Source organism: Arachis ipaensis, chromosome B06, assembly GCF_000816755.2.
Source record: "Arachis ipaensis cultivar K30076 chromosome B06, Araip1.1, whole genome shotgun sequence".
Taxonomy (NCBI): Eukaryota; Viridiplantae; Streptophyta; class Magnoliopsida; order Fabales; family Fabaceae; genus Arachis; species Arachis ipaensis.
Genome location: NC_029790.2, coordinates 45,374,354 through 45,396,101, shown reverse-complemented (window position 1 = coordinate 45,396,101; position 21,748 = coordinate 45,374,354). Strand labels below are relative to the sequence as shown.

Here is a 21,748-nt window from a genome sequence, read left to right as displayed (position 1 = left end):
TCAAACTCTAAGTTTGGTGTTGGGAGGCCACAACCAAACTCTAAGTTTGGTGTTGAACCCCCACATTCAAACTCTAAGTTTGGTGTTGGGAGGTTCCAACCTTGCTCTGAACATCTGTGAGGCTCCATGAGAGCTCACTGTCAAGCTATTGACATTAAAGAAGCGCTTGTTGGGAGGCAACCCAATGTTATCTAATTATATTTACTTATTTTCTATTGTTATTTTATGTTTTCTTTAGGTTGATGATCATGTGGAGTCACAAAAACTACTGAAAAATCAAAAACAGAATGAAAAATAGCATTAAAAATAGCATACCCTGGAGGAGAGCAGTCTGGCGTTTAAACACCAGAAACAAGCATCTGTCTGGCGTTTAACGCTAGAAACAAGCACCAAGCTGGCATTTAACGCCAGAAACAAGCATCTGCCTGGCGTTAAATGCCAGAAACAAGCAGCAGTCTTGCGTTAAACGCCAGGATTGTATAGCAAGGGCGTTTTACACGCCTAATTGGAGCAGGGATGTTAAGTCCTTGGCCCCACTGGATTTGTGGACCCCACAGGATCCCCACCTCTTCTTCTCTCCTCTTCACACCTTTTTATAACTCTCTTCCCCAAAATAACCTCCATCAATCACCTCCATTACTCCTTCAAAACCATCATACAACCCACCTACACCCACCCACTCAAATTCGAACCATTCACACACCTCCATCTCCTCCATTTTCTTCTTCTTCTACTCACTTCTTTCTTCTTTTACTCGAGGACGAGCAAACCTTCTAAGTTTGGTGTGGTAAAAGCATTGCTTTTTATTTTTTCATAACCATTTATGGCACCTAAGGCCAGAAAAACCTCTAGAAAGAGGAAAGGGAAGACAAAAGCTTCCACCTCTGAGTCATGGGAGATGGAGAGATTCATCTCAAGGGTCCATAGCTTAGTAGTAGAGATTTGACTGCAAAACAAGAGATCATGGACCTCAACAAGAGCATGAGGAATTCCCTCACCAAGAAATCCCTGAGATGCCTCAGGGGATGCACCTTTCTCCACAGAATTATTGGGAGCAAATCAACACCTCCCTAGGAGAATTAGGTTCCAACATGGGACAACTAAGGATGGAGCACCAAGAGCACTCCATCATCCTCCATGAGATTAGAGAAGATCAAAGAGCTATGAGAGATGAGCAACAAAGGCAAGGAAGAGACATAGAGGAGCTCAAAAGCACCATTGGTTCTTCAAGAAGAGGAAGACGCCATCCTCACTAAGGTGGATTCATTCCTTAATCTCCTTGTCTATTTATTTTACTGTTTTTCGATTTTTGAGCCTTATGTTTTATTTATGTTTGTGTCTTTACTATATGATCATTAGTATTTAAGTGTCCATTCCTTAAAGCTATGAATGTCCTATGACTCCATCACCTCTCTTAAATGAAAACTGTTTTAAAAACAAAAGAACAAGAAGTACAGGGTTTCGAATTCATCCTTGAAACTAGTTTAATTATTTTAGTGTGGTGACAATACTTTTTGTTTTCTGAATGAATGCTTGAACAGTGCATATGTCTTTTGATATTGTGGTTTATGAATGTTAAATATGTTGGCTCTTGAAAGAATGATGAAAAAGGAGACATGTTATTTGATAATCTGAAAAATCAAAAAATTGATTCTTGAAGCAAGAAAAAGCAGTGAATACAAAAGCTTGTAAAAAAAAAGAAACTAAAGAAAAGAAAAATGGCAAAAAAAAAAGAGAAGAAAGAAAAAGAAAAAGCAAGAAGAAAAAGCCAAAAGCTCTTTAAACCAAAAGGCAAGAGCAAAAAGCCAATAGCCCTTAAAACCAAAAGGCAAGGGTAAATAAAAAGGATCCAAGGCTTTGAGCATCAGTGGATAGAAGGGCCTAAAGGAATAAAATCCTGGCCTAAGCGGCTGAACCAAGTTGTCCCTAACCATGTGCTTGTGGCATGAAGGTGTCAAGTGAAAACTTGAGATTGAGCAGTTAAAGTCAAGATCCAAAGCAAAAAAAAAAAGAGTGTGCTTAAGAACCATGGACACCTCTAATTGGGGACTTTAGCAAAGCTGAGTCACAATCTGAAAAGGTTCACCCAGTTATGTGTCTGTGGCATTTATGTATCCGGTGGTAATACTGGAAAACAAAGTGCTTAGGGCCACGGCCAAGACTCATAAAGTAGCTGTGTTCAAGAATCAACATACTGAACTAGGAGAATCAATAACACTATCTAAATTCTAAGTTCCTATAGATGCCAATCATTCTGAACTTCAATGGATAAAGTGAGATGCCAAAACTATTCAAGAGGCAAAAAGCTACAAGTCCTGCTCATCTGATTGGAGCTAAGTTTCATTGATATTTTGGAATTTATAGTATATTTTCTTTTTTTTATCCCATTTGATTTTTAGTTTCTTGGGGACAAGCAATAATTTAAGTTTGGTGTTGTGATGAGCAGATAATTTATACGCTTTTTGGCATTGTTTTTACATAGTTTTTAGTATGATTTAGCTAGTTTTTAGTATATTTTTATTAGTTTTTAAATAAAATTCACATTTCTGGACTTTACTATGAGTTTGTGTGTTTTTCTGTGATTTCAGATAATTTCTGGCTGAAATTGAGGGACTTGAGCAAAAATCAGATTCAGAGGTCGAAGAAGGACTGCAGATGCTGTTGGATTCTGACCTCCCTACACTCAAAGGGGATTTTCTAGAGCTACAAAACTTCAAATGGCGTGCTCTAGATTGCGTTGGAAAGTAGACATCCAGCGCTTTCCAGCAATATATAATAGTCCATACTTTGCCCGAGTTTAGACGATGCAAACTGGCGTTCAACACCAGTTCCATGTTGTATTCTGGAGTTAAACGACAGAAACAGGTTGCAAAGTGGAGTTAAACGCCAGAAACAGGTTACAAACTGGCGTTCAACTCCAAAAGAAGCCTCTACACGTGTAAAGCTCAATGCTCAGCCCATGCACATACCAAGTGGGCCCCAGAAGTGGATTTCTACATCAATTACTCATTTCTGTAAATCCTAGTAACTAGTTTAGTATAAGTAGGACTTTTTACTATTGTATTTAGATCTTCGGATCATCTTTGATCAGTTTTATGCTATCTTAGACCTTTATGGGGGTTGGCCATTCGGCCATGCCTGGACCTTGTTCTTATGTATTTTCAACGGTAGAGTTTCTACACACCATAGATTAAGGTGTGGAGCTCTGCTGTTCCTCATGAATTAATACAAAGTATTATCATTTTTCTATTCAATTCAAGCTTATTCCAATTCTAAGATATTCATTCGCACTTCAATATGAATGTGATGATTGTGACAGTCATCATCATTCCCAACCTATGAACGCGTGCCTGACAACCACTTCCGTTCTACCTTAGATTGAATGAGTATCTTTGGAATTCCTTAATCAGAGTCTTCGTGGTATAAGTTAGAATCCATGGATGGCCATTCTTAAGATCCAAAAAGTCTAAACCTTGTCTGTGGTATTCCGAGTAGGATCTGGGAAGGGATGGCTGCGACGAGCTTCAAACTCGCGAGTGCTGGGCGTAGTGACAGACGCAAAAGGATCAATGGATCCTATTCCAGTATGATCGAGAACCGACAGATGATTAGCCATGCAGTAACAGCCCATTGGACCATTTACACTGAGAGGACAGGATGTAGACATTGACAACGGTGATGCCTAACATACAGCTTGCCATAGAAAGGAGTATGAATGATTGGATGAAGACAATAGGAAAGCAGAGGTTCAGGAGGAACAAGCATCTTCATACGCTTATCTGAAATTCTCACCAATGAATTACATAAGTATCTCTATCTTTTATTTATGTTTTATTTATCTTTTAATTATTAAATCTCCATAATCAATTGAATCCGCCTGACTGAGATTTACAAGGTGACCATAGCTTGCTTCAAGCCGACAATCTCCGTGGGATCGACCTTTACTCACGTAAGGTTTATTACTTGGACGACCCAGTACACTTTCTGGTTAGTTGTGCGAAGTTGTGACAAAGAACTAAGATTATGAACGTGCGTATTAAGTTTTTAGCGCCATTACCAAGGAATGAACCGTCACAATTTCTGCGCACCACTAGTCTTTCCGCAGGAGTTGACTAGGACTTGAGGATCAAATTGATTGGTCCAGTTGACTTTCCTTTATTTAGTAAGGGTTAACTAAGTGGGAGCGATAAACAATTCTCATCACATCTGATAAGGATAACTAGGATGGGATTTCCAGTTCTCATACCTTGCCAAGAATTTTTCTAATTATTAATTTATTTTTCTTGCCATTTAAATTACTTGTTCCTTATTTCAAAAACCCAAAATATACAATTTCATAACCAATAATAAATCATACTTCCCTACAATTCCTTGAGAGATGACCCGAGGTTTAAATACTTTGGTTATAAATTTTATTGGGTTTTGTTACTTGTGACAACCAAATTTTTGTACGAAAGGATTCTTTGCTGGTTTAGAAACTATACTTACAACGCGATTATTTTATAAAATTCTTTACCGGCAGAAATCCGAATGTCACTAATATTTTTCTTTTATGAACACCACCAGTAGTCTCAGTTTTCCTTCTCTTGTGAATTTCATACTCCTCTAAGTCAGCTTAAATTTGTTTCTATCTAGTGTGTTGTTTGTCCTCTTAATTGTCGTTCTTTAGTCAAAGGTTCCTTCTTGAAACTTCACTGTTGATTGAGTTGTCTTTCCTGACGTATGTTGCCTTCTTTTGGACCAATGAAAAGCTTATTTGGTGTCTCATGCTTTGTGGGTCTTGTTTGAACTCCCTCGATTTAATATCCTTTCTTGTTTGGTCTGATTTCTTTTTAGGTACATCTTAATATTCTTGAAATGTTCTTATGTGATGGCAATTTCAAGTGTATCCTTGGAGTCTTGATGTGAACTTTTAAAGCAAGCTTTGGATTTTTTTTCTTAAGAAAGTTAAATCAATCTTTCTTGCTTAAACTGCATCCATAGCTATTCCTTAAATCTAACAAAGTTGTTTTGAAGTTGGCATGCACTATTTTAAATAAAGTTTTGAAACCGACTGATAAGCAAAATTTTTACCTCGGAGTTTTCTTTTCTAAATAGAGTTTAACTTGTTCCATAATTGCTATAAAATTTTATACAGGCTTGTTTGAATTTAAAACCTTGAGAGTTCTTGAACAAACATTTTATTTTCTTACAACCTTGCCACAATATCAGTGCATACCTTTATCTGATTGAGTACCTAAATGTTTTTCAGGATTTTCAAAATATTGTTTTGGCCTTAAACCAATTGACTTTTATTTTTCAAACCTCACCTATTCTGCCTTTTACTTGGAAAATATTTGGATAAATACAATTTAGTTTTCTTGTAACCATATTGCAGTTTTGAGATATGTTTCGGTCACCCTTTTGTGAAATGTGAGTTACATACCTTTCTTCTAGCACAGGAGGCGATCTTCTTTCAGTTTTTCCTTCTTTATATTCCAACGTATTATGTGTACTTAATCATAAATTTTAAAGCTTGAGAGTGCCATCACTAGCTTTAGTTAACCTTCTTCTATGATTTTATACTTTTTAACTCAGCTTGATTTAGTTTCAAACTACTGCCTTGCTTATCCTTTTTATGTTCCTATTAGTTCTCTCTGATTCAGGAGTCATCCTTGAGGTTGTTAAGCTGAATTTCTTTTCAATACTCTTCATCGATTGTACATCCTTGTTTACTTGTAGATTCAGCAGTTCTTTCAGAACTCTTGCGAAGATTATCCTTGTTGTTTGTCCTTCTTTTTCAGAGTCTTTTATCTTTCTGAGTAAACTCAAGAATTGTTTTGATGTCACGTGCGATCTTTAGGTATAGTGATGCAATGCGTTAGTTCTTTAAGACCTGTTTGTGGATATGGAAGTAACGATTGACGCTTTTGCGGTTTTTACTTATGATTTTCAGTTTCTAACTGATATGGTCTTGAATCATGTTGAAAAGGGTTTAAAAGTTAACATGATTTTGAAATTTGGTTTGAAACTTTTGGTCTGAATAATATGGTTTGAGTTTTATGATCTTCTTGATTTGTGATTTTGGTTTATAATTTATCTTATCAAAATGGGATTCAAATTGAAAGGTTTTGATTTAAGATTAAATGAATTTTTGAGCCTTTTGAAAAAGCTTTCATAATGAACTGGTTGAGATTGAACTTGTTTTCACAGCTTTGCGAAATGTTACAAAAGCAGTCTTTAGTTTTGAAACTACATCGGAAATTCTTGGTTTGGAGGATATTGTGTAAAAAGAAGAAGTGAGTTCTTCGATTATGTTCATTTGTGAATTTGGTTTCGAAATTATCTTATCGAAAGGAATTCAAATTGAAAAGTTTTTATTTAAGAAAACCATTATTTCAAGTAGTTGACCTTCGAGTAAACGGTTTTTGGCTCTTTTGAAAAAGTTTTAACAATGAACTCATTTATATGGAACTTGATTTAAAGGTTTTAAAAAGTATTACAAATTGGTAATTGTTTTAAGAAAAACTTCGGATGCGTAATGACGATAATCAGAGTGACGCAGCGGAAGGAGAAAGGGAACATCAACACGGTAGGGCGCTTTGATAGGGATATATCGCGTAACTCGGATTTTCGAGGGCGAAAATCTTTTTAAGGAGGGAAGGATGTAAGAACCCGCATTTTCACGTAAAACCATTTTAATAAATAATTTTAGTGCCCAGAATAGATTCAAAATTTAGAAGTTTTAATTTGAAAATATAAATGAGAAATTTGGTTTCAGTGAATTTTTCTCAGTTGGAAAATGTATTTCTTTCGTACATTTTTTGTAAAAATGCATACTGGCGATTAAGCTGGCAATACCGACTCTGGTCTGTCTAGCACTGCTTATTTTGGAAAATAATATTTTGGAAAGTGATTTATTGTTTTGAAAGGAGAAAAATAATTTAGAATCGAAAACCGGACACTAATCTTAAAGGTTTTGGCCCAACGTGGGCCAAACGGACCAAAAATGCTAACGAGTTGGACCGGGCCCAAACCAGGCCCAAGGTCCAACATATATAAGTGAGTAAATGAGCCAGGGAAGCTCATTTCAGCATAAAGAGAGAGAGAGAGAGAGAGAGTTCGGTTAGAGTGAAGAGAGGAAGAAGAGAGAGTGCTCTTTTCACCTCCACCTTCCGGGAGCCATAACTTTTGATCCGGAGCTCCGATTGACAAGCCGTTTACGGTCACGCGAAGTTCTCGACGAGATCTTCCTTTCATCTAAGTTTTTCTGGTAAGAGATCGCTTTTCACTCTCCAGCTTCGTGCCCTAGCAGTTCTGCGTTTTTATGTTTGGTCTTTGAGTAGATTTTGTGGTTTTGCTTGTTTAGGTGATCTCTAGTAGCGGGTAAATGATGAATTTTACCCTTAATCACATTGGGTAAGGTAAGATTTCACTAAACCCTTGTGTTTAGTTATTTTGTGTATCTTAGGTTTTGATGTTGGTATGTATATGTGATGTTAGATTGAGTTTTGGTGTTTGTTGGAGTTGGTTGAGGCTTTGGATCAAGCTTGGTGGTTTCATTTTGGTGTTTGGTGCGTTTGGAAATCGGCCAAGGTATGGTTTCGGTTTTCTTTATGTAATATGTAATGTTCATGGACACTTAGGCTAATGGCCCATAGGATAGGACTGAATTGGATGTATGGTTGTTTGAATTAATATTGTGGTGTATGCATGTTAATGGGGATTGAAGAAATTGTACATGTTGAAGTGAGACTGATGTTAATTGATGATTAATATTGATTATTGTGGTTAATGATGATTGTTGGGAATTATTGGTGTCAATGAAATATTATGATGTGAGTTGATGTTGATGAGAGTGTATGTTGATAATGAATGCTAATATTGACGTTATTTGATGATTATTGTTGAAGGATGGGAGTTTTATAAGGGTTTGTAGTGATTGTTGATGTTGTTGATAGTTGATGATGATTATGAGTGTTTATGATGGTTATGGACGTTGATGATTATTTTTTATTATTGGTTATTGTGGTTCATGTTGAAATTTAGTGAGTGAGGTAATTTGATGACTTGAATAGATTGGATGATGATAATGGAATAAAGGAATTGGCACTTGTAGCCTTGATTAATGTGAGAATTTGAATGGTGGTATTAATGGAATGAGATGTGATATTATGTTGGATTTTTGAGTTGTGGAATGGTTTAAAGGTTGTGTGAGTGAAAAAATGGTTGAAGTAGTGTTTGTATGAATTTTAGGTTGTTTTGGTATGGTTGATATGTGATTGATTGGTATTGGATTGAAGTTTGGTTAAAATTGAGGTTTTGTGGTTTTTGGGTAAAAATAGATTTTTAGTGAACTTTGACAAATCATAACTTGTGTCTCAGTTTTCAAAAAAGTGTTGAAACTTGTTTAGAATTAAAGATTATTGAAAATTCTTCAAATTGATATAGAGTTTGTAAAATTTGGAATTTTGTAGAGGAAGTTATGATCATTCAAAGTTGGTGTTAAAAATCTGAAATTCTGTAAAGTTGCAGAATTTCAGGATTTCTGATATGTGCGCACGCACAGCCTTGTGCGCACGCACAACACTACGAAAATATTATTCTGTGCGGACGCACAGATCTATGCGTACACACAGGCAGGGGAAAGGGCTCTGGTAGTAGCGCTAGCATAAGTTGTGCGCGCACATCAATAAAGAATTATGACCTGTGCGGGCGTACACCCCTGTGCGCATGCACAAGTCGGGAAGGGACGTCTGTTAGAGGTGCTCGCACAGCTTGTGCGAGTGAACAGACTTTATAACTTTTTGTACCTATGTGTACGCACACCCCTGTGCGTACGCACACTTTCAAAATCTTCCTGGGCATGTGCACGCACACCCCTGTGCGGATGCACACGCCCTGTTTCACAAATTTAACTTTGTTTTCAACTATTTCACCTTCCCAACAAGGTTGTAAGCTTCTATAACATCATTTTAAGACTCTTTGACTTATTCTCAGGTACTAGAACATGGAAAAAGTCCTAAGGGGTTTGATTTGGGTTTTTCTCTGAAAAGCTAGCAAACAGAGGTTTACATTTCTGGTGTATTGTGGAAGATTTAGTTGAGAGGGAAGGAAGAGTGGTGCATATGATGATTGTTGTCAATGAATTGGGAAATCGATGAACTAATGAGCCCGGAAGGGAAGTAATGAATTGATGATGGTTATGATGAGTTGACGATTCCAAGAGGAATGATTATCTTGTTGAATAATAAGAGTGTGCCAGGCACTATATCCTTGGGTTAAGCATGAGAATGAGCAGGGTATTATGTCCCTGGGATTGAACTATGATTGATAATCTTTTCTGCTGCAAGAATGTGCCAGGCACTATATCCTTGGGTTATGCATGCAAGTGTGCCCGGCACTATATCCGTGGGTGAATAGCGTGTGCCCGGCACTATATACGTGGGTCAATAGAGTGTGCCCGACACTATATTCGTGGGTGCGGCAGAAAAGCGACATCCGAAAGGATGTGTCGGGTTGGCATTTATGGACCGACAAGTGATATCACGAGCCAATAAAATAGGCATTCATCATATGCATCTTTTATGTGCTTGTTTGCTTTAATTACGTGAGTTTGCCTAATTGTATAACATGCCTATTTGCTTACTTGAACTACTTGCTTTATATGCTTCTACTTGTGTTTTATTTGGTTGCATTAATTGTGATTTGTCTGGTGCTGAGGAGGTTAGGTAGGCGGTGGTGATGGGATCGCACGGAGGTTAGGTTGGCGAAGGCTGTGGGATACAGCGGCGTGATTAGTATTAGTTAGAAATCCCCTAAGTTTAGATAACCCTGGTTTATGGTTTAAGTTCTTTATGTATTATGTTATTTTGTTCTAAGCTTGAATATCCGTATGTGATGTGAAGTTCTAGGATTGCCTTCGGCGTCCTGGGGCCTTACATCTTACATCATTGGGCACTGTTACCATACTGAGAACCTCCGGTTCTCATTCCATACTTTGTTGTGTTTTTCAGATGCAGGTCATAATCTACTTCGGTGAGATTGTGGATATGGAGACAGAGCGGAGTATGGTTCTTTCTTTGTATGCTTCTATTTTACTTTTGTCGTAGCATACTCTCATCTTTTGTATATTTATCTTTACGGCCTCAGAGGCTTATTTGAGAGATAGGTTGTATAAGATGTTTTAATTCTAAAACTCTGTATCTATCTATTTGTAACTAGTCGGCTTAAACTCTGCAAGCTGCGGCTAGTTCCCTATGATTATTGTATTCTTATATTTGAATATGTATTATTCTCTTATACCTATACCTTGTATCTTGTGCGTTAGCTTCGTGTGAATGTTTCACACTTTTGTAATTCAATTTTTGAGCTTATGCCTTCATCAGGCTTCTAGAATATACTATTTCCTTCTCTATATCAATATATATAAGCCTTAGGATTGTCGTAACCTCTGATTAACCTTTGCTTTACCGCTAGAGGTAAGGCTTAGGGTAATTGGAGTGTTACACAAACCGCACCGACGCGTACGCGTAGCTGACGCGTAGACGTGGCTTTACTTTTTTCTGATCCATGCGTGCGTGTGGGCAACGCGTATGCATCACTGTAACTTTTCTGCTTTCCACGCGTGCGCGTGGGCGACGCGCACGCGTTACCCTGTTTTCACCCCAAAGCTGATTTTGTGTGTTCAAAGCCAAATTTCAGACTTCTAAGTCTCCATTGTCTCCCTTTTGTGTCCTAAATACTTATAGTATTCCTAGCAATGGGAAGAGGCTCAAAGATGTGGTAACTTGTGGACGAAGTAAGGGGAGAATTAATGATGAGTTGCTGAGGGTGATGATGGTAGTGCGGTGTATGCCGTGAGCCAATGGGCTGTATTTGAAAATGATTATTAACTAGTTATGGGTTATGCCATGAGCCGGATGGCTATGATAAATATTGATTTATGGCTAGAAATAAAAATATGGCTTTGAATGATTGTTTTATCTTGAGCTCTCTTTCTCGGAAGTGCGACCCCAGAGAGATGAAGAAATGTGAGGATCCCCTTCCTTATTCCTCCTGGTATTGTGAAATCGTCCCCAGCAAGATGGTGGGAGGTTAGGATCTCCTCCTTGGTTCCTCCTGGGCATATGAGAACGTACCTCCTAGGTAGATGAAAGGGTTGTGGTTGCGCCCTACTTGCTCCAGGTTGGTTAGTTTAGAGACTCCCCGAGTAGACGCCCCGGGTAGATGAAAGGGTTGTGGTTACGCCCTACCAGACACGTCGGGTTGGCTTGATAACCGACAGATGATATCATCAGCCATAGGGCAGGCATACATCATTTGCATATGTTTGAATTATTTGGGTTTGCCTAATTGTTTTGGATTGCTATATCATATATGCTATGTTACCTGGTTATGTGCTACTTGTTCTACTTGTACTTTAATTGTGTATTATTTGTTTGTATTGCTTGTGTTTGTAAAACTGAGAGGTCCATCATGTTGGTGTCGGTGAACGCTGAGGGCTGTTCTGGATGAGATGAGTTGATGATGTAATTGAATAATGATGATGATTATTGAATGAGATCATTTGAGCTCCCTGGGTAAACGCAGTGAAGTGAATTCACTTGCTCCAGGTGAGGATATGATGTATTGATATAGAATTGTTGAGACAGAATAACTGGTGATGGTTTTGTTTACGTTTTTGATTCGTGGAGAGTTAGAGAGAGTTGAGAAACATGAAGAATAAGAATTAGACTTAGCATTTCCCTTATGACAGTTGCCTATTTATGGATTAGCGAGATCATAGGTGAATGTTTGGTGAAAGGAAGTTTAGGATGCTTAGCGAGTTTTTATTACAATTCATTGTATTTGTTTGGCACTTTTACCGTACTGGGAACCCATGGGTCGGGGGTTCTCATTCCGTATATATCTCTTGTTTTTCAGATACAGGTGCAGGTGCTCAGAAGTGAGCTGTGGTTCATCTGAGAGATAGCAAAGATCTTTATATTCTCTACTTCATATTTGCTTAGAATCTCTCCACCTTTATTTTGAAAAGCTTTATTATGTATTGAACTCTTCTAAACTTTCCTATAGAGGCTCTTAGGTTTATTTTGGGAGAGATTAGGAGATACTGTTGTCAACTACTTTCATACTGTACCCTAGCCGGCCTAAACTTCGCAAGTCACGATTAGTGGCTATTTACCTATGTTTTATATCTATATATACTATCTTTCCCTTGTTTTCTCTTATGCCTTTATCTGTATATCGCTTTCAACTTCACGCTTTACCTTTTAGCTGTCAATACGTGAGTGATAAGACTTCGCGATTTTATTTTTACTCTTTTTAGTCTTCTCGATTAATACTCCCTTCAATTATACTTATAGTTATGTATTAAAAATCCACCTGAGAGTCGTACCACTGTAATATGATTGACTTATGACTCGAGCATAAGGATTTGAATATTAGGGTGTTACATTTTGGTATCAGAGTAGTTCGTCCTCGTGAGCCTGAGGGATGGAACTGCATATGCTTCAATGCATACTCTGAGCTTGTGCCTGTGCTAGTTAGGGTATCTAGTCGATACGTCTAGCATGAAGTCCATGAGTGTACCTTTGGTAATTTGAAGCACTTGACTTGAGATATTGAGACTAATCACCATGATATTGCTTGTTTTGTGTGAACAGGAACCAAATGGCGCCTCGTGGACGCAGTCGAGGTCGAGAGGGAGGTTGTACTAGTGCTCATGGACCGGGAATCAACCCAAATGACCTGGTAAACTTTATGGCGGTATTGGAAAATATGGTTGCTCCTATGCAGGCCACTGCGGAGGCTCTTGGGCAACAGATAAACAATAATGGCAATGGCAGAAGTGGAGCTCAGGGCTGATGACAAGTCATCTTAGCCTAGTTTCACTAGTCTTTTTCCTTTGTTTTCATTTAGTTTTATGCACTTTCTTGGGCCATAAGTAAGCCAATTGGGTGGAATATCATGTTTCCCTAGATTCAATCAACTATGGATGAATTGATGCATTTTCATGAGTTTTATGCCTGCCTCAAACGTGAGGTCAAACGTTGGCGCCATCAAAGCAAGGAAGAGCACCTCTGTTTGATGCATTGAGTGAGCCACGTTTGTGCCAACGTTTGCCTCAAATGTTGGGCCAAACGTTGGCCAAAGGAGTAGCATGGGGGAACCACGTTTGAGCTCACGTTTGACCTCAAATGTTGGCTCAAACGTGGAAGACAGCAACTTGGCCGAGCTGCATAATGTCACACAAGGGACGTTTGAGTCAACGTTTGCCTCAAACGTTGACTCAAACGTGAATGGTTCATGGCCCGGTTCACTAATGGATTTCTTCCCAACACCAAGAGCAATCAACGGAGGCTATTCTCAACCCAATTCCATCAAGGCTAAAGGCCCAATTCAAGGCTTAATGATCATTTGAAGAAAGTGTATAAATAGCTTAGGATTTGAAGTTTTGGGGAGTTTTTCTTTTTAGAATTTTTAACACTTGCAGTAGAGCTTTTCCTTTTTGGTTTTGCTGAGTAGTTTTTGGAGAGCTTTTGGGTTTTGAGCATTTTGGAGATTTTAAATCTTGGGTGTTAGAGAATTGAAGGAATTCTGTTTCAATCTCATCCTAAGATTTCTCTGTTTCATTTACTGCACTTTCTGAGAAATTTATTTTTGTATTCCTTTCTTCTACTGCTTGATCTTTACTTTTCTTGCAATCAAATTCTCAATTTGGATCTAGGAAGGCATTGAGATCTAGACTTGGTTATCTAGTCTCTTGGGTCCTGAGATCTACGTTTTTCAATTTCAATTTCCTTGTTTCGTTGCTACACCAAGTTTATTTTCATTGTTATTTGAGATCCGGTTTAATTGAATCCATCTTTTATATTTCTGTTTGTTGAATTTTACTTTTCCTTGTTTAATTTCTGCAATCCCAATTTCCAACTTCTTTTATAATTCAAGCAATTTATATTTCTTGCACTTTAAGATTCTGCAATTTACATTTCTTGCGTTCTAAGTTTTTGCCATTTAATTTCTTGTTCTTTAAGATTCAGCTCTTTTTCTTTTTTTTTGTTCCCTTTAATTTCCTGCAAATCACCCACTCCCCTTTACATTCTATGCAATTTAATTCCTGTCAACACAATTTCACACAATCAACACTTGTTTGCTTGACTAATTCAACCACTAAACTAAAATTGCTCAATCCTTCAATCCCTGTGGGATCGACCTCACTCCCGTGAGTTATTATTACTTGATGCGACCCGGTGCACTTGCCGGTGAGTTTTGTGTCGGATCGTTTTCCGCACATCAAGGGCCTGATGACACTGGCAACCTTCTTAAAGGTTAATCCACCAAAGTTTAAGGGAACCACTAACCCGACTGAAGTCAATACTTAGTTTCAGGCTATGGAGCAAGCACTGTAAGCGCAATTGGTACCTAAAGAGCAGTGTGTTGAATTTGCTACCTATCTGCTCACTGGGGAAGCATCGCATTGGTGGCAAGGAGCCCGATGTCTCCTGCAGTAGGGTGATGACCCTATCACTTGGGATGCCTTCCAGGTAGAATTCTATAAGAAGTACTTTCTGAATTCTGCTAGGATGGCCAAGGAATTGGAGTTACTGCAGCTGAATCAAGGTGCTAAGTCCGTATCGGAGTATATAGACAAATTTGAGGAGCTATTCAGGTTATCCCGCATGTGTCAGGGATCTCCGAGAGACTTCGAGGAATGGAAGTGCATTAAGTATGAAGGAGGGCTCCGGAGTGATATCTTAAGTTTAGTGGGACCAATGGAGATCCGAAATTTCTCAAAATTGGTGAATAAGAGCAGAATTACTGAAGAGTGTGTGAAGAAGATGGCTGCAGAGAAAGGGAGTCATAGAGAGCACAACCAAGGATTCGCACCAAGGGGTCGAGAGTTTAAGGAGAGAGGATACACACAACACTTTCTCCAAGGACGGAATAACTTTGCGACGAATGAGGAGTCCCGAGGGAATGGCAAGGGAAAACAGACAGCGGCTGCTTCAGATGTTTCGAGCTGTCAGAGATGTGGAAGTCATCACCCAAATAGGCCGTGTCGTTATGGTTCGGGTTTGTGTTACAATTGCGGGTAGCCAAGACATTTGGTCAGAGATTGTCCACACAGGAGAGACCGGGGTATTGCCGGATCCGATCCTCACATCTGAGGTAATAAGGAAACTGATAACTTAATTCTTTACCACTTTAGACAATACTGGAGACTGGTATTCCCTCATAATACATGGTCGAATGAAAAATCATGACATGTACCTTAAATTATCTTAATAGAAGGTTTGACTAGCATAAATGATTAGGTATGTCTTTAATAAAAGTAGTCAGAATGACGCAGAGGAAGCAGTAACACAGGAGAGTTATGTATAGGAGGTGTAAAGTCGACTAGAATGTCTTAAGCTTGAAATACTTGAAGGGTCTAGTGGGTTAATGCGAGTAATGATTCTCAGGTACTTGAATTGAATATGGCTGTGAACTTTGACTGATTCTGGAGTGGATACGGAAATAATTGTTGGTGTGTAATTAGAATTAGGCGATAAGTAGTACCAATCGTCATGTTTGAGAGATAAGTATTACGATTTGATCATGATGACCTTGGATTTAGATTTAAATGTATAATGATTGGATTCAGAGACGAATTTAAAAACTATTAAATTGAAATGCTGATGTTGTACTGAGATTGGTTTGAGGGAACCCGTAATGGGTGGTAAACTCCAGTTTTTAGGGGAGGTGCTGTCGAAATTTCTCAAGAATTTGAAAGAGGGTTGGTTTTTGAGTAACTTTAACAAAAGAGATGAGTTTCGAATGCTTTTATAAATTATTAAAGAGAATCGGGTTCTTATGATTTTGTTAACTTTTTATTTCAAACTCATCTGGTTTTTTTAAAAAACGAAGAGAGTTTTGATTAATTAGTCAAATACTTTAAAACAACAAGTTATATAGAAATTTGAGGGTTTGGGAATAAGAAAGTAACTCTAGAAGTTATGCTTGGAGTTGAGCTGTGATTGGTGGTAATTAGCTTGACAGAGAGGGAGGATAGTGATGGAGTATGATTAAGGTATAGTGATGATTTTTGGTTGATTATAATGATGATGGTGATATTATTGATGACATAAATTGAGATTTGATAAGATGTGAGTTGATGAAAGGATGAAAGTAATGAACGAGGCTGTTGGTCGGCGTTGGACGAATGATCGAGACCCTCGAAGATAAGGGAATCAGAGCGCGGCCACGAAAGCGTGCAGAGTAAAAAGATCTTGGAACTACTATGCGTTGGATATAAAGGCAGACTACGCTCACGTACTCGTGGTGGCGGATGAAATTTTCGAGGGCAAAAATTTCTGTTAGGCGGGTAGAATGTAAAACCCAGTCAAACCGTAATTAATTAAATAATAAATTAAATAGGAGTGAATATGGTTAGAAAATTTAGCAATCGGAATTTGGTAATCTAAACATGATATTTGGATTCAGTGAATTTTTCTGAGTCAGAAAAATAGTTTTCTGCGTAAAAATGCGTAGAGGAATTTTGACCGGCAGTACCGACTGAGATCTATCTAGTACTGCAGCTGAGAAAATTGATTATAAGTAAATAAGTCTAAGAAATTAGGATTTATAATTAGGACAAGTGGAAATATTTAAAATGCGATTTAAAGCTATAATCTTGAGGATTTTGGCCCAAATTTGGGCCAACAGACAAAAATAAGTGAACTGGGCCCAAGTGGGCCCAAGACCCAACATATATAAACAATAGTTATGAGTATTTCAGCTCATTTACCCTAAAGAAAAGGGTTTAGGGCGTAGCTTGGTGAAGAGAGAAGGGAGGAGAAAACCCTAGTCCTAGTTCCAACTTCAAACCATACCATAACTTGAGCTACGGAACTCCGATTGATGAGCCGTTTGCGGCCACGCGTCGCTCTTCTCATCCTCTACAATTCTATCTAATTTTTGTGGTGAGTATTCCATTCATCTTTGCCCAGTTTTCGTTTTTCCCCTCAAATTCGAGTTTGGTTACGGGTGTTAAGTAATCTTGTGATTTTGGTTGTTTAGGAGTACTCTAGTATGAGCCATGAGTGGTATTCATCACAAACTTCAGTGGGTTATGGTATGAAACCCTCGAACCCTTGTGATTTATCATTTTCATGAACCCTAGGTTGATGTATATATGTGAAATTGGTTGTGTTAGTGTATTTGGTGATTTTGGTGCACAATTGGAAGATTGATATTGCTTGAGGAGCTTTGGTGAAGCTTGGAGCTAAGGGTTGGTGGAGATTTCCAAAAAGGAGCTCAATTAATTTGGCTACAAGAGGTACGGTTTAAGTTTCATTTAAGTACCGTGTGGTGTGATGAGAATTCCTAGGCTAGATGCCCCTAGAAATAAGTTTGGATTGTGTGAATGGTTGGTATTAATATGCATAGTTGATATGTAATGTAAATTAATGATTGGGTTGAGAATTGTGTGAATTGAATAATGATTATTGGTTTGTGGACTATGCATTTAAATTGTGAATTTGGGCCGGAGGCCATGAATTTTGGGCCAGAGGCCGGCAAGAGGTAAGGAAGATAAGTTGGTATGTGTATTGTGTGATAATATAAGAGATTGGATGGATTTAGATATTGAAGGTGTGAATAATTGGTTTAGTTATTAAATAATAAGGTTTGAGGAATTGAGGTGTGGAAGTTGATAGTGTTTGGGTGAAATTATGTAGAGGATGTAGGATTGGTTTGGTTGAGTGTAATTATGTGAATGTGGTTGGACGGTGGTCATTTGGATGAGTGAAAATGAATTTGGCTTGTGAACATTAGAAAAATTGGTGATTTCTAGTTTTTGGGGAAAAAACTTATTTTTAACCGACTTTGGCGGTCCGTAACTCAGTCCACGGAGTTTGGAATTCTTCAATAAGGGATTTTTTATGAAAGCTTATTTAAATATCTTTCCAACGGTTCAAAAATGGTTGAAAAAGGAATTTTGTAGAAGAAGTTATGTGTGGTGGAAGTTTGAGGTTTGAAAAAGAAATTCTGCAGCTTTTTAACTTAGTAAAATTTTTGGCAGATCATACACCCACGCGTAAGCGTGGCCGACGCGCACGAGTCCCTATCGAATTTTCACTACTCCACATGTGTGCCTGGCTGACGCGTACGCGTTGATGTACTGGTTCAAGTGCCCAGCCAAAGTTCCCGAGAGTTGTGCGGGTATTGTGCTGGTTTTGTGCGTGGGACGCAAATCGCACCCACGCGTATGTATGGCTGACGCGCAAGCGTCACTTTACTTTTCTCCCATCCACACGTGCGTGTGGGCGACGCGTACGCGTCACTGTAACTTTCCTGCTTTCCACGTGTGCGCATAAGCGATACGCACGTGTGACCCTGTTTTCACCCCAAAGCTTATTTTGAGTGTTCAAAGCCGAATTTCAGACTTCTAAGTCGCCATTCTCACCCTTTTGTGTCCTAAATACTTATAGTATACCTAGCGATGGGAAGAGGCTAGGAGATGTGGTAACTTGTGGATGAAGTAAGGGGAGAATTGATGATGAGTTATGATTAATGATGAATGTATGAGTTGTTGAGGATGATGATGGTAGTGCGGTGTATGCCGTGAGCCAATAGGCTGTATTTGAAAATGATTATTGACTGGTTATGGGTTATGCCATGAGCCGGATGGCATTGATAAATATTGATTTATGGTTGGAAATGAAAATATGGCTTTGAAAGATTGTTTTATCTTGAGCTCCCTTTCTCAGAAGTGCGACCCCAGAGAGATGAAGGAAGGTGAGGATCCCCTTCCTTGTTCCTCCTGGTATTGTAAAATCACCCCCAGCGAGATGGTGGGAGGTTAGGATCCCCTCCTTGGTTCCTCCTGGGCATATGAGAACATACCTCCTGGGTAAATGCAAGGGTTGTGGTTGCGCCCCACTTGCTCCAGGTTGGTTAGTATAGAGACTCCCCGGGTAGACGCAAGGGTTGTGGTTCGTCCCGCTTGCTTCAGTTCATTGTTTGAGAATTGGTAATAATGAAGTGTGATTATGAATGAATGTGTAGCTGTGATACATGGGTAGTAGCAAGGGTTGTGGTTTGTTCCGCTTGCTCCAGGTTAATGTTTGAGATTTGAAAACAATGATGATTGATTGAGGAAGCTTTAACATGTGGCGATTATGCCAGAGATGCATACATGATTAATGACCGAATGTGGTAAATGAATAATGTTGGAAAATGTTGAATGTGAGTATGCTTGTGTTTTTTCTCTGGTTGTAATGGCGACAGGGCACAGATACCCTCTAATGGCGACAGGGCGCAGATACCCTCTAATGATGACAGGGCACGTACTCCCTCTAATGATATTAATGTGCAACAGAGAGACTGTGCCCGGATTAGCTACCAGACACGTCGAGTTGGCTTGATAACCGACAGATGATATCATCAGCCATAGGGCAGGCATACATCATTTGCATATGTTTGAATTGTTTGGGTTTGCCTAATTATTTTGGATTGCTATATCATATATGCTATGTTACCTAGTTATGTGCTACTTGTTCTACTTGTACTTTAATTGTGTATTATTTGTCTGTATTGCTTGTGTTTGTACAACTGAGAGGTTCCTCATGCTTGTGTCGGTGGACGCTGAGGGCTGTTCTGGATGAGATGAGTTAATGATGTAATTGAATAATGATGATGATTATTGAATGAGATAATTTGAGCTCCCTAGGTAGACGCAGTGAAGTGAATTCACTTGCTCCAGGTGAGGATATGATGTATTGATATAGAATTGCTGATACAGAATAACTGGTGATGGTTTTGTTTACGTTTCTGATTCGTGGAGAGTTAGAGAGAGTTGAGAAACATGAAGAATAAGAATTAGACTTAGCATTTCCCTTACGACAGTTGCCTATTTATGGATTAGCGAGATCATAGGGTGAATGTTTGGTGAAAGAAAGTTTAGGATGCTTAGCGAGTTTTTATTATAATGCATTGTATTTATTTGGTACTTTTACCGTACTGGGAACCCATGGGTCGGGGGTTCTCATTCCGTATATATCTCTTGTTTTTCAGATACAGGTCTAGGTGCTCAGAAGTGAGCTGTGGTTCATCTGAGAGATGGTGAAGATCTTTATATTCTCTACTTCATATTTGCTTAGAATCTCTCCACCTTTATTTTGAAAAGCTTTATTATGTATTGAACTCTTCTGAACTTTCCTATAGAGGCTCTTAGGTTTCTTCTGGGAGAGATTAGGAGATACTGTTGTCAACAACTTTCATATTGTACCCTAGCCGGCCTAAACTTCGCGGGTCGTGACTAGTGACTATTTACTTATGTTATATATCTATATATACTATCTTTCCCTTGTTCTCCCTTATGCCTTTATCTGTATATCGCTTTTGACTTCACACTTTACCTTTTAGCTGCCGATACGTGAGTGATACGACTTTGCGATTTTATTTTTACTTATTTCAGGCTTCTCGATTAATACTCCTTTCAATTATACTTATAGTTGTGTATTAAAAATCCACCTGAGAGTCGTACCACCGTAATATCATTGACTTATGACTCGAGTATAAGGATTTGAATATTAGGGTGTTACAACAAGGTTACATTTTGATTGATAAAAATCACATTAGAAGAACTCTTGTGTGTTGGTGGGTGTGTATAAGAACGTGTATTAATTCTTGTACAAAGAATATCAATTATCCCAACTAATAAAGATTGTTTAAACAATACAAATATAAATTGATCACCAAATCAAGATTATCATATGGTATACGTTATATAATTTTGTTTTTTTGGGGGGGGAGGGGAGTATTCTACAAAAAATATACAATGTGTAAACATCAAGGATACATAAAAAAATGATGGTTACCAGATGGTATGGATTGGATAAAATATAATCTCCATCCTGATTCAATTCTCCCTCTTTTCCACTGCAATAGTAGGAAAGAAACTCTTGAGCATATTCAAAAGAGAAGGAAATTTTAAGCATTTCCTGCAAATACAACAGAGCATTAAAGAACAGATTCAAGGTGAAATTCTAAATATAAACAAGCATGATAACATTCGCCAACTTGCACGCTTAATATGTAAACTTGAGTAGACATTCATATTATGAAAATCACCTGTTGGCTACCATCCGAAGCTGTCTAAAAGGCCATATATATACACCTTCCACTCTTATCTGGGCACCACCAACATTATATTCATTGTCAAACACATCATGGAATATAATAACCCCTTGAGGAAAAAGCATGAATATGTTTGTTAATTAGCTATTCGGCATATGCCACATGATAGAACAATTAAGAAGCTATATGAGTTATGATAGCTGAATTTCTGTGAAATGTATATTTCAATTCTCACCTGAACGTAATGTACTCCGGTTATCTTCTTTGGTGTACTAACTAATTCAATTATAGAATTACCAGTTATTTTTCTAATGTCTGGAAATCTGGAAGAGCCATTTGTGGCATCTGAAAACTTCCAACTCCTTGCATTAACGAGGTCAATATACAAAAATAGTCTCAGACTTTACAAACAAACACACCATTTTAAATGAACCAAGTAAGTTCATTATAACTTACACTATTCGAAGTGAAGAACAAAACCAATTATAACATTATTAAAGAACCTGAAGTTTTTTCGATTCATCGAGCATTGATTTGTAGGCTTCCATAAGGATCTCATTCTGCTTATCCATATGCCTATTTCAACATAAAAATCAGAATCAAACTAGGATAAGCAAAAATATCAACACTAATTATATCGCCATCA

The 21,748-nt window shown here is 38.2% G+C and overlaps 1 long non-coding RNA gene across 1 annotated transcript in view; it reads right to left on the bottom strand.

Annotated features, from left to right (window-relative positions):
* The window catches only part of LOC107648130, a 59,298-nt gene extending 38,052 nt beyond the window's left edge, over positions 1-21,246 (bottom strand). Inside the window, exons 1-2 of the long non-coding RNA XR_001621739.2 lie at positions 21,097-21,246; positions 20,844-20,904 (exon numbers count right to left, since the gene is read on the bottom strand). This is a non-coding gene — a long non-coding RNA (uncharacterized LOC107648130). The remainder of the gene's footprint in view (positions 1-20,843; positions 20,905-21,096) is intronic.